Source organism: Scyliorhinus canicula, chromosome 19 (assembly GCF_902713615.1).
Source record: "Scyliorhinus canicula chromosome 19, sScyCan1.1, whole genome shotgun sequence".
Taxonomy (NCBI): domain Eukaryota; kingdom Metazoa; phylum Chordata; class Chondrichthyes; order Carcharhiniformes; family Scyliorhinidae; genus Scyliorhinus; species Scyliorhinus canicula.
Window position 1 is genome coordinate 94,364,952 of NC_052164.1, and position 22,612 is coordinate 94,387,563.

The 22,612-nt window shown below is 44.0% G+C and overlaps 1 protein-coding gene across 4 annotated transcripts in view; it reads left to right on the plus strand.

Annotated features, from left to right (window-relative positions):
- Positions 1-22,612, plus strand: part of sik3 (SIK family kinase 3) — a 308,820-nt gene that overhangs the window by 65,361 nt on the left and 220,847 nt on the right. The window lies entirely within an intron of this gene.

Consider the following 22,612-nt stretch of genomic DNA (forward strand, 5'->3'; position numbering starts at 1 on the left):
ACGACACGCCGCCCTGGCACCCCCCGCGATTCTCCCACCCCCCGCTCGAGGAATCGTCGCTCGCTGTTTTCCCCGGCGACCGGCGATTCTCCGGCCCGGATGGGCCGAGCGGCCTGACGTTCCCGACCTGTTCACGCCGGTGGCAATCACACCTGGTCGCTGCCGTCGTGAACATGGCGCCAAAATTTTGTTTGTGGCTTGTGGGGGGCGGAGAGGGGAGTGAGCACCACGGCCGTGCTCGGGAGGGGACTGGCCCGCGATCGGGCCAGCGTCTCCAAGAGACACACTCTTTCTCCTCCGCCACCCCGCGAGATCAAGCCGCCACGTCTTGCGGGGCAGCGGAGGGGAAGACGACAACCGCGCATGCGCGGGTTGGAGCTGGCCAACCTGCGCATGCGCGGCTGATGTCACTTAGGCACGCAAGCGTCAAGGCCCGGCGACCGAGATTTACGGAGTGCTGCTCCTAGCCCCCTGGGGGAGGGGGGGTGAATAGGGTGCGAGGAGCGGCCTCTGAGGCCGTCGTGAAACTCGGCCGAGTTCACGACGGCCTTCCCGATGCCGCGCTGGAGCGGAGAATTCTGCCCAATGTTTTCCTTAGTTGGGGACTCTTGATCCAGAGGGCACATTCAAAATAAGGGGTAAGTCAGTTAGGACTGGGACGAGGATAATTTATTTTACTTGATGGGTTATGAACCCAAGGAATTTTCTACCCCAGGGGACTGTGAAAGCACAGTCAGTGAGAATGCTTTAAGCAGAGATTGATGGATTTCTAATAACCCGATGGATATTGTGGAGAAAGGGCATCCTTGATTGTATTGAATGGCAGAGCAGGCTTGATGGGCTGAACGGTCTACTTGTTCACCTATGTTCCTGTTGCATTTTGGTTCCTTGAATTGGGCTGCACAGTAGATTATAAAGCATGAATTGAGAGAAGGCCATCTAGCACACCCTTCCAATCTGCACAACTCAACGTGCTGTCACAGGCCATTGTGATGATGAACCCCTGGCAAACTGTGCTGAGTTGTTTATATTTTATGTACAGAACCTATTAAATTGTTATTTTCTAAAATGCATTAAAGTACATTAATACGTTGAATGGTAATAAAATACTAAAAACACTTTAAATTTGTGGCATGTCATGTAGAAATTCAGTGGGTCAGAAACTGAACTCCTGCCACTGTTGGCTACAGAACTGGTTATTGATCTGATGTGATCACTGTCTGCAATGGAATTCCCACCTTTACCAACTGTTCTTTCTGTGATAAAGTCTGTCTTTTTGGAGAAGCTACTCGACAATCATGTTTTGAGAGGAATGGAAAACATATGATGGATAATCAGATTTTACATGTATTGTGTTGAATTACGCATCTTCTCTACTGAGTAGCACTACACTCTGATGTCTATGTCTGTGTATTTACATTGTGTTTTTATCATATGCCCTATGTTTTTCATGTATGGAATGATCTGCCTGGACTGTACGCAGATCAATACTTTTCACTGTACCTTGTTACACGTGACAATAAATCTAAATCTGAATGAGCTAATTCTTGGGCTGGATTCTCTGCTCCCTCGGCCGCTTGTTTCTTGGCAGCACACCATTTGCTGGTGGCAGGTTTCTCTACTTCTGCCGCTTGTCAATGGGATTTCCCATTGAAGCTACCCCATTCTGCTGGGAAATCCGTGGGTGGAAATGCGCTGCTGGTGGAAACAGAGAATCCCAACGGTTGGAGAATTACAGCATTTATCTTATAATTTTGAAGCCACTACTAATGAAGACATATGCCCTAGATAGAAAGCATAGTATTGTGTGATGTTACATCAACAAAAGTGTTGATATAATCTATATATATGACCCCCTATCCCTCACCACCCCAAAAGTTTCTCTGATACGTTTGTAAATTGATGATCAAATGCTCGCAAATGTTGTTGATTGAATGGCACATTGAATCGATGCAGAGTGTATTGGATGCAAGTTTGCACAAAAATGGCAAGTGTTGCCTTTTTTTGCCTACTGTAAATATGGCAATCAATGAGGTTGCCCTCCTTTCTTTTGATATCTATGTTCTAATGCTCAGAGTCGCCAGGTATCAAATGATACCACCACAAGGTTCAACCGGATCAAAGGGCCAAACACCAGGTAGTTAGTTCAAGGTCAAGGGTACTTTATTTACGCACAATTAGTCATGTAACATAAACACCACTAGTTAACTACACCTATCGACTAAGACAACCTGTACTTAACTTCAGGCACCCGGCTTAGGTCAGAGGAACAGTGGCCACTGTCCGATTCTGGATCTATCAAGTCTGGAGAAGTAACTGCTGCTTAGCTAGGCTCATCCGTCTGGTAGCGAGCGTTGAACTTGGACTTACTTCTGATGGTGCTGCACTTGGAAAATGGTCGTAGCCGGGGCGCAAGGTCCAAGAGAGGACAAACATATGGCGGACTCTCTTCTTATACTTGGGGGTTTTAGCGCTCTTTCGGGCGGTCCTTAAGTTTGGACCCCACTGATTAGGTGATCCCTGAGAACTCTGTTCGATTCCTAACCAATAACTGGGCGGGGGGCTGGATGGCTGGGCATGTCCCAAGCAGTCACTGACCCCGTTGTTTACACTTCCCTTGAATAGGAAGTGGTGCCGAAATGTCTGGGACTGTACCGGTTGCTCGAGTACCAGTCCTTGGTCTTGGTGGAGATGGGCCATCAAATGCTAATCGGCCCATCAAAATGCTAATTATTTGGAGTTTTGATACCGTCTGGACTCGTTGCTTGCAAATATACATTTCAGGCTCTGAGCCTGCCTGAATCTTGCTTTGTTCATTTTACCCGCTAGGCTTTGCGAGTTTCTCTGTCCCTGGTTGTAAGTGGCCATCCCAGATGGCTACGCAGGGTAACTTGACAGACTATCGAGCACACTTAAAGTTAGGAGGTGTGAGGTTCTTCCTGGAAGCTGTGTCAGGCCATTATGACAGGAGATCTCCATCATTAAAGTTTTACATTCTTTAAGAGCGGCACGGTGAACTGCTGCCTTACGGCGCCAAGGACCCGGGTTCAATGCTGTTCAGTGTGGAGTTCCCCGCGTCAGCGAGGGTCGCACCCCCCACAACCCAAAAATGTAGGTGGATTGGCCACGCTAAATTGCCCCTTAAATGGAAACATTTTTTAAAGGAAATTTTTCTTATAGCCGAAAGTATAAAAATGTAAGATTTGCATTCTTGGGAGTTTTTTGTTTAAATGCCTAGCTCTGTTTCAAGAAAGCCAGTGATCTCTCTAGAAGCATAGTTAGCCTTTGTCCTCAAAGAACTTAACAGTTTCATAAAGCTCTGCATTGAATGATTTCTTAATCCCTATTGCTGCTGCACAGCCATGTGCAGTCTCGTGGGATATAACTGGATTAGCGTTTGCAAACCAAACCAATTTTGAAAGTTTCTATCACACTGGTTGTAATGATTGTGCTGTGTTTTTTAAAAACTCAGCCTCTTGACTTACTTGCTGTCTCCCCTGTGATCCTTTTTGATTGTAGGGAGATGCCAAGAGACAATGTTAATTTGCCTTGGTCGGAGGCTTCTCTTCAAAAAAGAAAGACTTGCATTTTATATCGCGCTTTTCATAACCACTGGATACCTCCAAGTGCTTTACAGCCAATGAAGTGTTTCACAGAATTGTTATATCACGGAAGGGGCCTGTCAAGTCTGTACTGTGTCTCTCTCTGAAGGAGCAGGTTACCTAGTGCCGCGCCCCTGCCTACTCCCTGTAGCCCTGAATAGAAAATAGGAGCAGCAGGAGACCCTGCGAGCCTGCTCCGCCATTCATTATGATCATGGCTGATCATTTAACTCAATAGCCTAATCCCGCCTACCCCCCATGCCTTTTGATCCCCTTTGCCCCGAGTATTATATCTAACAGCTTCTGAAAACATGCAACGTTTTGGCCTCAACTACATCCTGTGGTGACAAATTCCACAGGCTCACCACTCTGAGTGAAGAAGTCATCTCTATCCTAAATAGTCTACCCCGTATCCTCAGACTGTGACTCCTGGTTCTGCCCTGCCCCCCCCCCCCCCCCCCCCCCCCCCGCCCCACCCGCCCCGTCACCTGGAACATCCTGTTAGACATGAATAAACAATTGTTGCACTTCCCCTATGAGCTCCTTAAATGTTGCCAATGCCTATCCACTGACATCTCTTTAAGTAACGTTCCCGAATCGATCATAGCCAACTCACACCTGATATCATCGCAGTTTTCTTCATTACGATTCAGGACCCTGGATAGAATTGATTACTTGACTCTCCACCTTGATGAAAAATTCTAACATATTATGGTCGCTCATCCCCGCACAGCCAGATTGCCAATGATTCCGTTCTCATTACACAGTACCCAGTCTAGGATGGCCTGTTCCCTAGTTGGTCCCTCAACATATTGGTCCAGAAAACCATCTCGTACACACTCCAGGAATGCCTCCTCTATGGTATTGGGACTAATTTTGGTTTGTCTAATCTGTATGCAGATTACAATCATTCATAATTACAGGTGGTTCTTTATCCCATGCGTCTCTAATTTCCTGTTTAATGCCATTCCTAACATCACAACTACAGTTCCCCCACTAACGATTTTTACCCCCTGGTGTTTCTCAGCTTTATCCATTAGGGTCTGATTTAGCACAGGGCTGTTTGAATCTGGCCCTTGGTTTCTCTGCCTATCGCTTTTCTTATTCCCTTTTCTGTCTTTTGTTTTTGTCCTTAATTCCCCCTCCTCTGATTTCTTGCATAGGTTCCCACCCTTTTTAGTTTAAACCCTTCCAGCCACTCTAGCAAATATTCCCCCGAGGACATCAGTACCGGTCCTGCCCAGGAGTAAACTGTCCACTTTGTACTGGTCCCACTTCCCCAGAACCGGTCCCAATGCCCCAGGAATCTGAAAGCCCCTCCCTCACACCTTCTCTTCAGCTACTTATTAATTTGCCGCTGGGAGGCGGGGGTGTGCTGCCAGCAGGAGACGAGAATCCCAACAGTGGGAAAATTCCGGCCATGGTATCAACGGTGTGCGCACAGGAACTCCAGATAATCCAGATAATAACCAGATAATCTGTTTTTTGTGGCTAGATCAGTTTCATTTAAGCATAATATATTGTGATATGATTTGTTTTGTAATCAATGCAGCATATAAACATTCTGCAGACTGATCTTGTCATGTATTTTCGGACTCATTTGTGCTCAAATGGATTATAATAGATTCCCTCATTCAGTTAATCTGCTACTGAAACCCTTGTTCATGCCTTCGTTACCTCTACACTTCACTATTCCAAAGCCCTCCTGGCTGGTCTCCCACATTCTACCCTCCAAAAACTTGAGGTCATCCAAAACTCTGTTGCCCGTGCCTTAACTTGCACAATGCCTGTTTCCCTGTGACCCGTGTGGTCACTGATTTACATTGACTTCCATCCAAGCAATTACTTGATTTTAAAATTCTCATCCTTGGTTTCCAACTCTTTTTGTGGCCTCCCCCGCCTGATTTCTCTAATCACCATCAGCCCCACAATACTTTTAGATATTTGTGTTCTCCTAATTCTTTTCTCTTGAGCATCTCCAATTTTAATCGCTCCCCCATTGGTGGCCTTGCCTTCAGTTGCCTGGGCCCCAAGCTCTGCAACACTCTCCTACCTCTCTACCTCACCGTCCCCCTTCAAGACACTACTCAAAACCCACCTTTTTTGACGAAGCTTTTGGCCATTTAACTTAATATTTACTTTCCTAGCTCTGTGTCAAATTTGGTTTTATAATGCTCTTGTGAATGTTCGGATGTTTATTTACATTAAAGGTGTGCATTGAGTAGTTGTTGCTATTGATATATGGTGGGAGGTGAGTGAAGGCCCCAAAGAAATTCCTTTATCAGTTATACACACACAATGATTTCAATGTTATAAATTAGAAAAATGAATTGCATTTCTTTAATGCAGACACCGTAGCAAATAGATAAATGGCAAGGCTATTGATAGATTGGTTTGATGCATTTAGTTTTTGATTCAGGAGCTGGTTTAAAACTTTCTGTACTGTATTGATCATCTAATTTGTTGCATTTTCTAGTTCAATGTAGTGAATTTTGAATGTAGTAAATGTTGCTGTGTTTCTAAATTTACCTAAATATTTTCAGTAATACTCAATTAACCAAACACGTTGCATGCCCAAATTATGATATAAAAAAAAAACTGAAGGAAATGCCTGTATTGGATTTGTTTATTGTCACGTGTACTGAGGTACAGTGAAAAGTATTTTTCTGCGTGCAGCTCAAACAGATCATTTACTACATGAAAAGAAAATACGTAGTAGAGCAACACAAGGTACACAATGTAAACACAAAACATGGACGGTTAAGAACAGGTTAGCAAAACACGGTGCTGGTTTCTAGCTGTGTTCCCATAACCATCCTCATCTCCCTTAACTGTAACTATAGATCCCTGGATTTTTAAAGAAAGAACAAATGCACATTGACGTGGCACCTTTCATATGCTTGGGCTATCTCTCACGTGCATTAGATAGGAACAGGAGTAGACCATTCAGCCCCTCAAGCCTGTTGCACCATTCAGTGAGATCATGCCTGATCTGTGGCCTAACTTCATATACATGCCTTTGGACCGTATCCTTTAATATCTTTGCTTAACAGAAGTCTATCTATCTCAGATTTAAAATTAACAACTGATCTAGCATCAACTGCTGTTTGTGGGAGAGAGTTCAAAACCTCTGCCACCCTTTGAGAGAACATCCTTCCTTCTAGCCCTAATTTTTAGAATCACTAACCAGTGGAAATAGTTTATCTTTATCTTCCCTGACTTTCCCTGTGAATACATTGATCAGATCACCCCTTAATAGGTCTAATGAGTAATCTCTCCACGTAACTCCACCCCTGTAATCGAGACATCATTTTTGTAAACCTACATTGCATTCCCTCCAAGGCCATGATATCCTTCAGATGTGTGTTGCCCATAACTGCTCACAGTATTCCAAGTGGGGTCTAACCAGGGTTTTGTAAAGCAGCAGCATAACTCCTGTGTCTTTATATTCCAGTCCTCTAGATATGAAAGCTAGCACTCCATTAGCATTTTTGAATATTTTCTGCACTTGTTCCTGGCATTTTAAGGACCGATGTACCTGAACCCCAAGCCTCTTTGGACATCCACTATACCTAACCTCTTTCCGTTTAGGAAGTTCTCTGCTCTATCCTTTTTTGGTCCAAAATGGATAACCTTACACTTGCTCACATTAAATTCCATCTGCCACAATTTTATAGTCAATTAATTATTTTGAAGTATATTCCTTCACATCTGTTTTTTTTTTAAGGTGATGGTTGAGGGAGGATTGTTGATTGGGATACCAGAAACATGTTTTGAATTCCTTTTTGAATCGCAGCAGGACATCATGAATGCTGACCTGAACAAGTAAATGGGGTTTTGAATTAACATCTCACTCAAAACGTAGACAGTACAGCTAACATTAACTTCCTTGCAGAAAATGAATACTCAGTGATAATACTATTAGTGAGTAGTCCACAGAGAAGTGCATGCGACAAAGATATTTTCATTAACATGTTTCTATATTTTACAATTAACAGATTGCTTATGATATGTTGGCAAATAATTGATTAGGCAGGAATTTGAACATGTGATGTTTGTTTTGGCAAGATCAAGCTATTGGATTTACAGTTAATTTTTTGCGTTTATGAGAAAATTCTTCAGTGATAGTTATACTGTTGAATCCTAACTAGTCCAGATAAAAGATTAGTGACTGAAAGTTGCAGTTGTTTGAAGTAGACTATTAGCAAAGTGATATGGTACCTTTGATGTATGGCTTATGAAGCCAAACTCCGGGCTTAAATTGTTAGATGATCTCTGATTACATGGGATAGTCTGTCATTTTCCTCAGGGCACTGTTAAACCTTGCTGGGCACCAAGGTCACTGATGAAAAGGTAGCCGACTGAGGTCAATTTATACTGAGCCATAGCTCTCCTTAACAAAATCTGTCAGGATTGAAATGCATTGTTACTAATACTGTTCTGTGATCTTAAACTTTATGTATCATATGAAATATGAGGCTGTAATATGTACAGCTGATTAACATTAAAAGTTAGATGTCGAATTGCATGGATGTCTCATTGGGAACTGAATTCATGCTGAACTATTGTTGAATGGAAAGTGCGCTGCATGGAACGTTTTTGGCTATTTATCTGCTGTGAAAGGATTTATAAGTGGACAGAAATTGTATTAAAATTTTTGTGAGCAAAACTTAAATTTCACATTGTTCTGAAGAAAAATCAGCCTGGTGTAAATGTTTAGGTCCTCACAAATAACAAACTTTCCCAGCTACCAAATTATTTGGTTGACCATTTTGGTTGAAATGTTTTTCTTGTGGTGTATGGTCATTCTGTGAATAACTGCTAATGATGAAGGTAATGTGGAGAATTGTGGAGAATTGTTCCTCAAGGCATGGTTCACAATTCCTGGGTGCTCTAATTGACCGTGTCTGTGGCATTGTCAGATTGAGAAGTAACTATTTTTAAATTGATGGGGAATGTAAAATTGTGGTGTGATATTACAGGGTCAATAAAATAGCTAGAATAAAATACTATTTTATTACTATTACTTTGTATGTAATGGTAGATATTTTAATGTGCACTGATTTAAATAATTTTTTTGTCTTCTGTTTTTCGCTCATTATTATTCTTGTATAAGATTTTATCCTAAATGTTAATCATGTTTTGGAATTTAAAAAAATATTTTTTTCCCCAACGGGGATTTAGAAAGAGTTGTCCTTTTAAAAGGTGTTCACAAACCTATTTTATTTTTAAAATGGTTGGCAATAAAAGTTGTTTCCCTAAAGGATGAAAGTAACAGGAAATGAATCAACAAAAACAGAAAATACTCGACAACCTCAGCAGGCCAGACAGCATCTGTGGAGAGAGCAGGGAGTTAACGTTGCAAGTCTGGATGACTGTCAAAGAGGAAATTCATTAGCCTCTCTAAGGAATCGATAAACTTTACACCAACTGTCCTGGGTAGTCATTGGTCACAAACACTAAGAAGGCCGTATCTAGCATAAGCCCCTTGCTCTAGTCTTTAACCAAAAGATAAAATCAGGGTGGAGAAGCTCATAGACAGTCAGATTTTTAAATGGATTGCATGCGAGGATAGTTGCTCAGTGTCAAGGTTAGAATGCAGGAATGTAGGGCGGGATTCTCTGAACCTGGGGCCGGGCCGGAGAATCGGCGCGACCGGGGCGCGATTCTCCGGAGAGCGGAGAATCAGTGCAATTGGCGCCGGCGAGGTCGGTGCGGCGTCGGTCGGGGGCCCCACTGGCGCCGGTCTAACCTCGTCTTACCCGGCGGGACCTCAGCGTGGAAGGAAACGGCCGCGTGTGGGGGGGGGGAAGAGGGGAGGTCCGACCCCGGGGGTGGGGGTGGGGCCTCCGCTGTGGCCTGTCCTGCGATTGGGGCCCACCAATTGGCTGGCCGACCTCTCGGACTAGGAGCCTCCTTTGTTCCGTGCCAGCCCTGTATCCCTACGCCATGTTGCGTTGGGGCCGGCGTGGAGAAAGGAGACACCGCACAAGCGTGGAAATCGCACCGGTCCCACTGCGCATGTGCGAACTCGCGGCGCCCATCTAACGCCGGGATAAGCAGCTGGAGCGGCGTGGGTTGCTCCAGTGCCGTGCTGGCTCCCAGTAGGGGCCGGAATCGCTGCTCCTGAGGCCATGTTGACGCCGTCGGGAAACGTGACGCCATTTATGACGCCGTCAACACTTAGCATCAGGATCAGAGAATCCCGCCCCTAATATTTAAATTGAGCACACTGGTCCTCTGATATTGGGAAACATAGCATGTTTATTATTTTATAAGGCAAGTTCTAATTGAATTATGTGATTCTAATTATGCTAGTGTTCACTTGCTGTCTAATAAATTTTTATCTTGCCTTGTCTTAACCAGGCGATTCTCGGACTTCCTTTGGAAGGACTGGAATGATGTATGTGATGGTGCACCCAAAAGCCACAATTACCCAGTTCAAATAATTGGACTTGTAACTGATTGTGGAAAATTAGTCTATATGCTGCACGGATTCCGTAATTACCAGCACCTCTGCTCTTTTTAAGCATATATTTATAAGACAAAAGAGTACTCTTTTGAGAACAGACAGCCACATTTGTGTTGCAGTCATTTGCTGCTATGTGCTGTTATCAGAATGAATGCATGAATATGTATGATGTATCAATTGAGAGATTGTTACTGGACTGAAGCCTTCTCTCACCTCTTACCTGATAACAATAGAATGATGTCTGAAAAGGTTTGAAAATTGAATGTCAGTCTTAAAATGAGGCAGCAGTTGTTACTGTAAAGATAAATGAAGTGTGTTTTTGGCATTATTTGTCATGATTGAATGCATTTTGATCCTATCGATCATTTTTGTAAGATCCATCATGAAGCTTACCAATCTCAATCTTTTGTATGCCAATTCTTTCCTTCCCTATAAATTTAGTGAAGGATATTAATGCTGAAGAATGGGTCATTTCCAATTTCAGGCACCTACTGTGAACATCAAGTATTCTCAGTTGGAGAGTAAGGTATTCTTTATTCTGCTACAAGCACTGATTGCATGATTGTGACATTCCCAATTAATGTTACATTAAAGGCAGATTTATGCTGTGGGCTTGTGTGTTAGAAACAGATCAAGATTGCTGAGACTCATTTCATGTGGGACTTTGACCTTCATTCTATTAGTTTGATTTGATAATTACCACTCATACCACAAATATGAGTACCTCTAACAAGAGAGCTAACCATTTCCCAGGACATTAAATTGCATTGTGATCATCAAATCCCCTATCATAGAGTCATGGAGTTTTTACAACACAGAAAGAGACCCTTTGGCCCATCGTGTCCATGCCAACCATCAAGCACTTATCTACTCAAATCCCATTTTCCAGCACTTGGCCTGTAGCTTTGTCATCAGTATTCTGGGAGGTCAGTATTCACCAGAAACTTACCTGAATGAGCCAAATGAACAGTGAGGCTATAAGCCCAATTCTGCAGTGAGTGACTCATCTCTTCACTCCCCAAAGCATTTTGACCTCCTTTAAGACACAAGTTAGGAGTGCGGTGGAATATTCTGCACTATAGATGAGTGCAGCTCAAACAACACTCCAGAAGCTCAACACCATCCAGGACAAAGCAGCATATTAACCAGCTTAAACATTCACTCCCACCTCTGTTGACACAACCTATACCTATGTATACCATCTATAAAATACATAGCAGCAACTCGTTAAGGTTTCTTCAACAGCATACCCATGACTCTAGCACAGAGAAGAACAGGTGCAGCAGACTCATAGGCATCCCACCACTTCCAACTTCCCCTCCAAATCATGCAGCATGTCGATTTGCAAATATATTGCCATTCACTACAGTATCAATATATCACAATTATGGAACTCTTTATCTAACAGGAGTACCTTTGGCAAGTAAACTGCAGTGCTCAAGAGACAGTTCACTACTACCTTCACAAGGGCTATTGGGGATGGGAAGTAAATGCTGGGCTTGCTAGTGATGACCACATCCCATTAATCAATAAAAAAATCCAAACCCAAGCCAAAGAGGTGAATGAACTGTGTATTACTAATTCACCATGCTACTTGGTCTCTGATTTATTCATACTTGGGGAATACTGGATGCCTGTGAGAGAGTTATGAGGCTGCAATTAAATTGAACCAGTTCAGAAGCTATACTAAACCACAAGATATTGTTTGAATGTTTCATGAGTGTCAGAATATTAAAATTGAATTAATTGATTTTGCCGCAGGTGGACATTTATAAAAATTAAAATCTTATGGTTATGTGCATTTCCTGTATTCTCTTTCTGTTGTAAGTTCATAATGTATAATTAATTTAAAATGGTAAAGTAAACTTGTCACATGGAATTGTTTTATTTTGTCCTTCAGTGGTGGCACTGTAGCCAATGTGTGGCCCGTTTATTGCACGGGCCATGTTAAAGGAACTGTTTTTAATACACTGATTGTTTGTTCCTGATACCCTTGCGCATCTTCGAGGGAACATTTACTCCAGCACCTTAGTCTGTACCGCCCCAGAATGTCTTTGCTTCAACCACTCTGCATCTCTTTAGACAAATCGTCTTACGTTTTGCTACTTGACTTTACATACTGCACACTCAATACATAGGATATGCAGCTTTAAAACTGCACTGAATTATGTGCCCTGTCTCAATTTTATTTCCTGTCTTCAAAAAGGAAGGATGTGGAAGCTTTGGAAAAGGTGCAAAGGAGATTTACCAGGATGTTGCCTGGAATAGAGAGTAGGTCTTACGAGGAAAGGTTGAGGGTGCTTTTCTCATTAGAACGGAGAAGGATGAGGGGCGACTTGATAGAGGTTTACAAGATGATCAGGGGAATAGATAGAGTAGACAGTCAGAGACTTTTTCCCCGGGTGGAACAAACCATTACGAGGGGACATAAATTTAAGGTGGAAGATATAGGGGGGATGTCAGAGGTAGGTTCTTTACCCAGAGAATAGTGGGGCATGGAATGCACTGCCAGTGGAAGTAGTTGAGTCGGAAACATTAGGGATCTTCAAGCGGCTATTGGATAGGTACATGGATTACGGTAGAATGCTGGGGTGTAGATTGATTTGTTCTTAATCTAGGACAAAAGTTCGGCACAACATCGTGGGCCGAAGGACCTGTTCTGTGCTGTATTTTCTATGTAAATCCTTCTTCTGAAGACTACATTTGGTCCTATCTCCAGTGCCATGCAAAGTCTTTTTTGTTTCAGCATGTGACCAACACTGGTAAGGTCACAATTACTATTGGTGGACTGTTTTATTGGTGGATTACTTTGGAGAGTCAACACGTGTTACATGAGTCTAAGTTGGGATAGTAAATTCCTTTCCTGACAACAGTAAGCCAGGGGCGGGATTCTATCAGCCCGGGGCCGGGCCAGAGAATCCCGTGACCGGCGCGAATTGCGTCACGCTGCCCCGATGCCGGCACACGCTTCTCCGCAGAGCGGAGAATTGGCGCCATTGGCACGGCACCGGTCAGGGACCGCTCTACGTGGCCGAACTGCCATTGTAAAAACGCTGAGTCCCGCCGCTGCAGTCCACACCTGCTATCAGCCGGCGGGAACTCGGCGTGGAAGAATCGGGGGTGGCCTGTTGGGGGGGGTCTCTGATGTGGCCTGGCCCACGATCGGAGCCCACCAATCGGCAGGCCGGCCTCCTTTCTTCCACGCTGGCCTCTGTAGTCCTACGCCATGTTGCGTTGGGGCCGGCGTGTTGAAGGAAGCCATTGCGCATGCGCGTGTTGGCGCTGATGCAACTGCGCATGTGCAGATCCCGCGCGCCCATTTCACGCCGGGATCAGCAGTTGGAGCGGCGTGAACCGCTCCAGTGCCATGCTTGCCCCCTGTAGGGGCCAGAATTGCTGATCCTGAAGCCATGACGGCGTTTCTGACGGCATCAACACTTAGCCTCAGGATCGCAGAATCCCGCCCCAGTTGCCCATTTATGGCCATTCAGTTTTTTTTTGGCGCTTGCCCACAAATGACCACATTTGCTGAATTCACTTTCACACACTGGCCAAGCTGAGATTTGAACATCTAACCTCTGGGCTGCGAATCTGGTACTATAATCATTACACCACCATATCCTTATGTGATGTGGAGATGCCGGCGTTGGACTGGGGTGAGCACAGTAAGAAGTCTTACAACACCAGGTTAAAGTCCAACAGTTTTGTTTCAAACACTAGCTTTCGGAGCACTGCTCCTTCCTCAGGTGAAGGAAGGAGGCGTGTTGAAGGAAGCCTTCACCTGAGGAAGGAGCAGTGCTCCGAAAGCTCGAGTTTGAAACAAACTTGTTGGACTTTAACCTGGTGTTGTAAGACTTCTTACTGTAATATCCTGATATGTAATAATAATTTTTGCAATGTATTCCTGGTGCATGAAGCCACAAGGTGAAGGTAGTCTCAATATGTAGCAGATGTATGTGCTATGCAATTATTATTTTTGGTAGAGAATACAGATATGGGTGGAATTTAATTTCTGGAATTGAGCAGCAATGTGAAAATATTGGGAAAATAATGATGACCTTGACTTAGTCCGTGTAAGGTCACTTGAATAGCTGTGCCTGAGCTGAGAATATGAACTAAGCAACGTTTTCTGTATACAGTGGATATGAAATCTTGGATCTGAAGATCCAATTTGTGATTTCTATGTGGGAAGCAAAGCTCTTTTCATGACTCATGCAACATTTAAAATGGTTAATATGATTTTAGATGGAAATGCGTTTCAAAATCAACTGTAGTTACTCTATCCTTAAAATAACTCTTTCATCTCTCTGAGGGGAAAGAAATTACACAAACATTGTTAAACGATAACTGTTAATTTCAGGGAAAGGCAACCTCCCTTTCATCAAAATGTCATCTGATAAAGTTTTTTGACTCGGGCTTTTAATAATGTGTGTACAGTTGCCAATGTTTGATTATTGCAGCAATTCAGGAAGTTTAGCTGTAGACAAGTTCGTATAACCTTTGTTCCAAGTCCACCAACGGTGGCTGTTCCAATACCATACATTTGAGCAGTAGAAAAAGTATTCTAATCATTGGCTTTGAAATAGGAGCATAGAATACCAAAGTAAGGAAGTTATGGTGAACCTTTAAAAATCTCTGATTAGGCCTCAGCTGGAGCATTGTGCTCCATTCTAGGCACCTCATTGAAGAAGAACGCCAAGGCTTTGGAGCTGGCGAGTAGAGATTTATCAGAAAGGGAATGGAGATTAGGGGTAGAATTTTCCCATTTTGAGACCAGGGGCCCTATCTAACCAAATGGGAACAGAGTTCCATTGCGAGCATGTTTAGTTGCGTGTTTCCTGGCGCTTGTAGCGCCGAGAAACACAACACTATCTAACGTGGCTCCAGTTAGAAACGGGGCCTCTGCAGGGAATGTGCAGCCACGGCTGCACTTCGTCCCGTTTCCTGCACTGAGGAGCCCCACTCACTGGAACTCCTCAATGCAGGGAAAGATGGTGTCCCAATTTCTCGACCACTGAAACCCCCAGGCCCAAACTCACCTATAGGGTGTCCTCGGGGGACCCCCACCTCACATGCACATGGCCTGATGCCCATCAGCAAAAGAAATGCCAGTGTGGCATCCTGGCAGTGCCCCTGCCAGCTGGTAATGCCACCTGGGCACCTTAGCATTGCCAGGTTGTCACCGAGGTGGCACTGCCAGTGTGCCAGGATGGCACCAGCAGTGCAAGGGAGCCACCCTGCCCAGAGGGCAAGCACAAGGAGGCCTCCTATTCCCTGGGAGATTCACCACTAGTGCTGTTCTGCTTGGTCCCCGTTTGTGGGGACCAGTACTGAACGGCACTTGCCTGAGGTCTCTGAGACCAAAGGGATAGATACCAACGCCTCAGGTTACCTCAGGGAGCTGCATATTAGAGTGAGACTAGCTGTCTCGCTCTAATATGCATTTAAAAAAAAATATATATTTAGAGTACCCAATTATTTTTTTCCAATTAAGGGGCAATTTAGCGTGGCCAATCCACCCACCCTGCACATCTTTGGGTTGTGGGGGTGAAACCCATGAAAACACTGGGTGAATGTGCAAACTCCACACAGACAGGGACCCATGACCGTTAGGAAGCAGTGCTAACCACTGCACCACCGTGCTGTCCTCTAATATGCATATTTTCAAAAGGTGGTCTCGCCCACAATGGGCAGGATTCACATCGTGACATCTTGTGAGATCACAGTAGATCTTGTGAGGTATAGCAAGCCGGGTAGATCTTGAGAGCGGTGTCTACAAGTGTTTCCTGCTGTGGAGGCTGGCAGGAAAACATGCCAAATTGTTTATGCCAACCTCCTTAACTATGTACTGAGATATTTTCCACCGTACTTTGAGGTGGGGTAAACCTGAATGACAAGTAGTCTGCTGTCGTTTCTGTGTACCATCTTGAAAAGGAACCCAACATTACTGACCCACTACTGAAGAAAGAATGTGGATTTCCTGAAAATTAAGTTTGATCTTCAGGAGCTGGGTCTGTGCACCTTAAAGCAGAGAACGATAAGGAGAGATTTAATAGAGGTGCTCAAAATTAGGAGCGGGTTTCAGTTGATGGGTGAAACTGTTTTGTCTGGCAAAAGGATTGGTAACCGAAAGAGTAATTTAAAATCATTGGCAAAAAAGTCCAGGGTGGGAAATGAAGCAATGTTTTTCCATAGCAAGCTGTTACAATCAGGAAGACACCATCTGGAAGTGCGGTGGAAACTGGTTCGGTTTTAATTTTCACAAATAAATTGGATATATATTGATATTAACTTGCTGTTAGTGGAACATCACCGTTGTGAGTAAAAGCTTATACAAAGGCCCCATTTAACACATTTGCTGTGTCGTGCAAGCCCCTTCTAATGTGTTGGGGAGATATTTCAGTGCCTTCATACTCTGTTGGTCCTCTGACTATTAACGTAGCTAAAAATGGCAGCTGGCTTTGATTGCGACCATGAGTTGGGAGAGAACCTGGGTCGTAACAATTTCTGAATGTTTCTGACTCTCTGCCTATGATTGTTTGAGATTAAGGGCAGCACGGTGGCACAGTGGATAGCATTGGTGCCTACAGCGCTGAGGACCCGGGTTCGAATCCCTGCTCTGGGCCAGTGTCCGTGTGGAGTTTGCACATTCTCCCCGTGTCTGCATGGGTTTTACCCCCACAACCCAAAGATGTGCAGGATAGGTGGATTGGCCACGCTGAATTGCCCCTCAATTGGAAAAAATAATCGGGTACTCTAAATTTATTTTAAAAAATGATTGTTTGAGATTATAGTGGAAAGAAAGTGTTGTATTGGTTGTTTGTGGGACACTGATTGCATTATAGAGGAAATCTCTATGGGTTTGAATTATAATGCATGGTGTGCCAAAGCTGCCACTGATGTCTCTGGACTGTAACAATTACAATTTTAAACAGAGAGCCATGCACCCCTGTAGTACAGTTAAGACTGTCTTAACTATAGCATATCTATCACACATGAATGCCTTCTCTCTGAGTGACAGGAGTAATTTGGCATGTCATTAAGTTGATGATTCATTACCTAGAGTATATTGTGACATCTTGGTAATTACCTCCATGATGAGTAATCATCTATATTACACAGAAAAAAACTAATAAGGTACTTTCTTCGGTAATTATATTTTAAAATCAGAGAAAGTTCACTCACATTTTTCACTTAGAGGACAAGTTTTAACTAATAAAACTCTGCTGTTAGGAATTCAGAAGTGATGGCTATTGTACAGATTTTTGCCTTTGCACTGTACTTTCTGGAATGAACATGGAAATACATTTTGTGTACAAGTTCTATGTTTTATCATAGAATTGTATGAGATTTGGGAGAAAAGAAGGGCTGTTTTATAAAAATTTACAGAAACAGCATCTGCAGATTGAAAATAATCATTTTGCAGCTGGGCATGATCGGATAGCTGCCAGTCTGACCACCACACTGAAATAAATGAGTGTTTTCATGATTGTGTTATCTCCCATTGAATGTATATATTTAAAAATAAATCTCCCTTTTTCTCCACCTGCTCATTCCCTACCCCAGTCAAAATTAGCATTATATCCATTCTAACTTTGAGTGTTTAGAGAGGCCAGTAGAAAGAACAAGTAATGGGAGGACATAACAGCAAAATACCACAGATGCTGGAAATCTGAAATAAAAACAGAAAATTCTGGAAAAAACTCAGCAGGTCTGGTAGCCTCTGTGGAGAGAGTTAACATTTTGAGTCCGTATGACTCTGAAAGAGCTTCTCCAGCATTTTCTGTTTTATTGTTATAATGTGAAGACATCTCCACAGAACTCCACATCAATGTTGGTGAGGCTAGTGCAGTAGGAAGTCTTCTGAATTGTCTGGGTAGTGAGCTTCTACATTTTATTCTTCACATCCGCTGCAGAACACATATCAAGGATTGGAATTAAAACTATTATTTTCTTCAATTTCCTTTCTGAACACTTGAATCATTTGAGTTTGTCAACCCAGACAAAAAAACACATTTGAAATTCGCACTAAGGACTAGTACTTGGAATATTAGAAAACTTTTAATGGAGCATATTTTGTATAAGCATAAAATACAAAAATAACTTTGGTGAAGTTCTCTCATCCGGGACTCAGTCCCATGGCGTAAGTGAGAACGGAGAGTGTTTCCTGCTGTGGAGGCCGCAGAAACCACGTCATAGTTTAAACTAATTTGGCAGGGGAATGGGAACCGGACTTGTAGTCCAGCAACTAAGGTAGCCGATGTTCAGGACGTGAAAGCGTGCAGTGAGGCAGTGGGGAAGGTAACACTGACAAAGGAGAGTACTTGCAGGCACGGAGATTGGTTGAAGTGTGTATACTTCAACGCAAGAAGCATCAGGAATAAGGTGGGTGAATTTAAGGCATGGATCGGTACTTGGGACTACAATGTGGTGGCCATCACGGAAACTTGGATAGAAGAGGGGCAGAAATGATTGTTGAAGGTTCCTGGTTATAGATGTTTCAATAAGATTACGGAGGGTGTTAAAAGAGGTGAGGGGTTGCATTATTAATTAAAGATAGTAGAACAGCTGCAGAAAGGCAGTTTGAGGAGGATCTGCCTACTGAGGTAGTATGAGTTGAAGTCAGAAATAGGAAAGGAGCAGTCACCTTGTTGGGAGTTTTATATAGGCCCCCCAATAGCGGCAGAGATGTGGAGGAACAGATTGGGAAACAGATTTTGAAAGGGGCAGAAGTCACAGGGTAGTAGTCATGGGTGACTTCAACTTCCCAAATATTGAGTGGAAACTCTTTAGATCAAATAGTTTGGATGGGGTGGTGTTTGTGCAGTGTGTCCAGGAAGCTTTTCTAACACAATATGTAAATTGTCCGACCAGAGGGAAAACCATATTAGATTTGGTACTTGATAATGAACCAGGGCAAGTGATAGATTTGTTAGTGGGGGAGCATTTTGGAGATAGTGACCACAATTCTGTGACTTTCAATTTAGTAATGGAGAGGGATAGGTGCGTGCAACAGGGCAAGGTTTACAATTGGGGGAAGGGTAAATATGATGCTGTCAGACAAGAACTGAAGTGCATAAGTTGGGAACACAGGCTGTCAGGGAAGGATGCAATTGAAATGTGGAACTTGTTCAAGGAACAGATACTACGTGTTCTTGATATGTATGTCCCTGTCAGGCAGGGAAGAGATGGTCGAGTGAGGGAACCATGGTTGACAAGAGAGGTTGAATGTCTTGTTAAGAGGAAGAAGGATACTTATGTAAGGCTGAGGAAACAAGGTTCAGACAGGGCGCTTGAGGGATACAAGATAGCCAGGAGGGAACTGAAGAAAGGGATCAGGAGAGCTAAGAGAGGGCATGAAAAATCTTTGGCGGGTAGAATCAAGGAAAACTCCAAGGCCGTTTACACATATGTGAGAAATATGAGAATGACTAGAGCGAGGGTGGGTCCAATCAAGGACAGTAGCGGGAAATTGTGTATTGAGTCAGAAGAGATAGGAGAGGTCTTGAACAAGTACTTTTCTTCAGTATTTATGAATGAGAGGGGCCATATCGTTGGAGAGGACAGTGTGAAACAGACTGGTAAGCTCGAGGAGATACTTGTTAGGAAGGAAGATGTGTTGGGCATTTTGAAAAACTTGAGGATAGACAAGTCCCCCCGGCCTGATGGGATATATCCAAGGATTCTATGGGAAGCAAGAGATGAAATTGCAGAGCCGTTGGCAATGATCTTTTCGTCCTCGCTGTCAACAGGGGTGGTACCAGGGGATTGGAGAGTGGCGAATGTCGTGCCCCTGTTCAAAAAAGGGAATAGGGATAACCCTGGGAATTACAGGCCAGTTAGTCTTACTTCGGTGGTCGGCAAAGTAATGGAAAGGGTACTGAGGGATAGGATTTCTGAGCATCTGGAAAGACACTGCTTGATTAGGGATAGTCAGCACGGATTTGTGAGTGGTAGGTCTTGCCTCACAAGTCTTATTGAATTCTTTGAGGAGGTGACTAAGCACGTGGATGAAGATAAAGCAGTGGATGTGGTGTACATGGATTTTAGTAAGGCATTTGATAAGGTTCCCCATGGTAGGCTTATGCAGAAAGTAAGGAGGCATGGGATAGTGGAAAATTTGGCCAGTTGGATAACGAACTGGCTAACCGATAGAAGACAGAGAGTGGTGGTGGATGGCAAATATTCAGTCTGGAGCCCAGTTACCAGTGGCGTACTGCAGGGATCAGTTCTGGGTCCTCTACTGTTTGTGATTTTCATTCATGACTTGGATGAGGGAGTTGAAGGGTGGGCCAGTAAATTTGCAGACGATACGAAGATTGGTGGAGTTGTGGATAGTGAGGAGGGCTGCAAAGAGACGTAGATAGGATGCAGAGCTGGGCTGAGAAGTGGCAGATGGAGTTTAACCCTGACAAGTGTGAGGTTGTCCATTTTGGAAGGACAAATATGAATGCGGAATACAGGGTTAACGGTAGGGTTCTTGGCAATGTGGAGGAGCAGAGAGATCTTGGGGTCTATGTTCATAGATCTTTGAAAGTTGCCACTCAAGTGGATAGAGCTGTGAAGAAGGCCTATGGTGTGCTCGCGTTCATTAGCAGAGGGATTGAATTTAAGAGCCGTGAGGTGATGATGCAGCTGTACAAAACCTTGGTAAGGCCACATTTGGAGTACTGTGTGCAGTTCTGGTCGCCTCATTTTAGGAAGGATGTGGAAGCTTTGGAAAAGGTGCAAAGGAGATTTACCAGGATGTTGCCTGGAAGGGAGAGTAGGTCTTATAAGGAAAGGTTGAGGGTGCTCGGCCTTTTCTCATTAGAATGGAGAAGGATGAGGGGCGACTTGATAGAGGTTTATAAGATGATCAGGGGAATAGATAGAGTAGACAGTCAGAGACTTTTTCCCCGGGTGGAACAAACCATTACGAGGGGACATAAATTTAAGGTTAATGGTGGAAGATATAGGGGGGATGTCAGAGGTAGGTTCTTTTCCCAGAGAGTCGTGGGGGCATGGAATGCACTGTCTGTGGAAGTAGTTGAGTCAGAAACATTAGGGACCTTCAAGCGGTTATTGGATAGGTACATGGATTACGGTAGAATGATGGGGTGTAGATTAATTTGTTCTTAATCTAGGACAAAAGTCCGGCACAACATCGTAGGCCGAAGGGCCTGTTCTGTGCTGTATTTTTCTATGTTCTATATCCTTAATTATGCACCTGGGGGTTTGGCGTTGTATTCTGTGAAGGCAGACCCAGGCAATGTTCAGGTGAGTCCTGACTTCTGAACGCTAAATTGTTCCAGATGTGTTCTGGACTGGCGTTGACAGAACTCATTGTTTATTACTCCCCTAATAATTAGAATTTGAACAAATTCTACTGCTCTTATAAGTGGTTCTTCCAGTTCAGTTTGATTAGTATATGAAGTCCAACATTGGAATCACTAGGAAAAGCAAAGTCTGTACATTTTGTAGGAAAGCATCGGAGATCTATATTAGCTTCTCTCGGGTTTACATACATGACAAGCTTTTGCTTTGCACCATGACTGAAGTTGTGAATAAAGAGACAGTGGGCTGGATTCTCCCAAAATGGGGCTATGTATCCACGCCGGCGTAAAAACGCAGGCGTTGCACTCTCGAGTTTCCTGAAAGAAATACCAGCCTATTCACTTACCTTTAGGGGACTAGCAAGGACCCGGAGTGATTCACGCAGCTTTGGCTGCGGATATGGGCCTCAGCACCTCTGGTTCCAAGCCCCCGCATGTGCACGGCGGTGGCCTCCAGCGGTCGCGCCGAGTATCATGGCGGACTTGGACTGCAGACCCACACAAAGAAACTAGGTCCCCCTTGATCGACCACGCGCCTGAGGATCCGTCCGGCCCGATGTCTCCCCCGACATCCCATAACCCCCCCCTCTCCAGGTGCCAGATCCCCCCGTCTCCCACCAGGGTGACCGCGGACTGAGTCCGCAGCCGCCACGCGAGTGTCCCGTCCACGCAGTCAGGAACTCGGCCGATCGGGATCGGAGGTTCGCTGGGCTGGCCTCTGGCCCGGATATTCGGGGCCCGGAGAATCTCCGGAGCAGTGCCGGTCCTATTCCGTCGGGAAATTTGATTCTCTGCCCCTGCGGCAAACGCAATTTCGGTGCAGGGCTGCGGAGAATCCAGCCCAGAGTCTCTCTGACTACTTCTGAATGACACTTCTTAAACGTAAACTGAGCCATGAAAATAAACTACTTCCCTTGAAAGTATATCAATGAGCTTTTAAGCAGTTCAGCATTTTGCAGTATCCAGGCTATGCTTAAATTGCACCCAACAATAAACAAAAACTGATGATGTGTAGAGCAAATCTTGACAGCGAAGGTCTGTTTGTGTGAATGATTTAAGTTATTAAGTAGTGACAGTGGTTTCTCCAAGGTAGTTTCTAAAATAAAAACAGCAGTAGCACAAACTGCAAACACTGCTTACTATTTTGATGATGTCATGGTAGGCTCCAAATTGTATTTAAGAAGCTAATTATTCTGTACTTTGCAAGTAAGCTATTGGTAAAC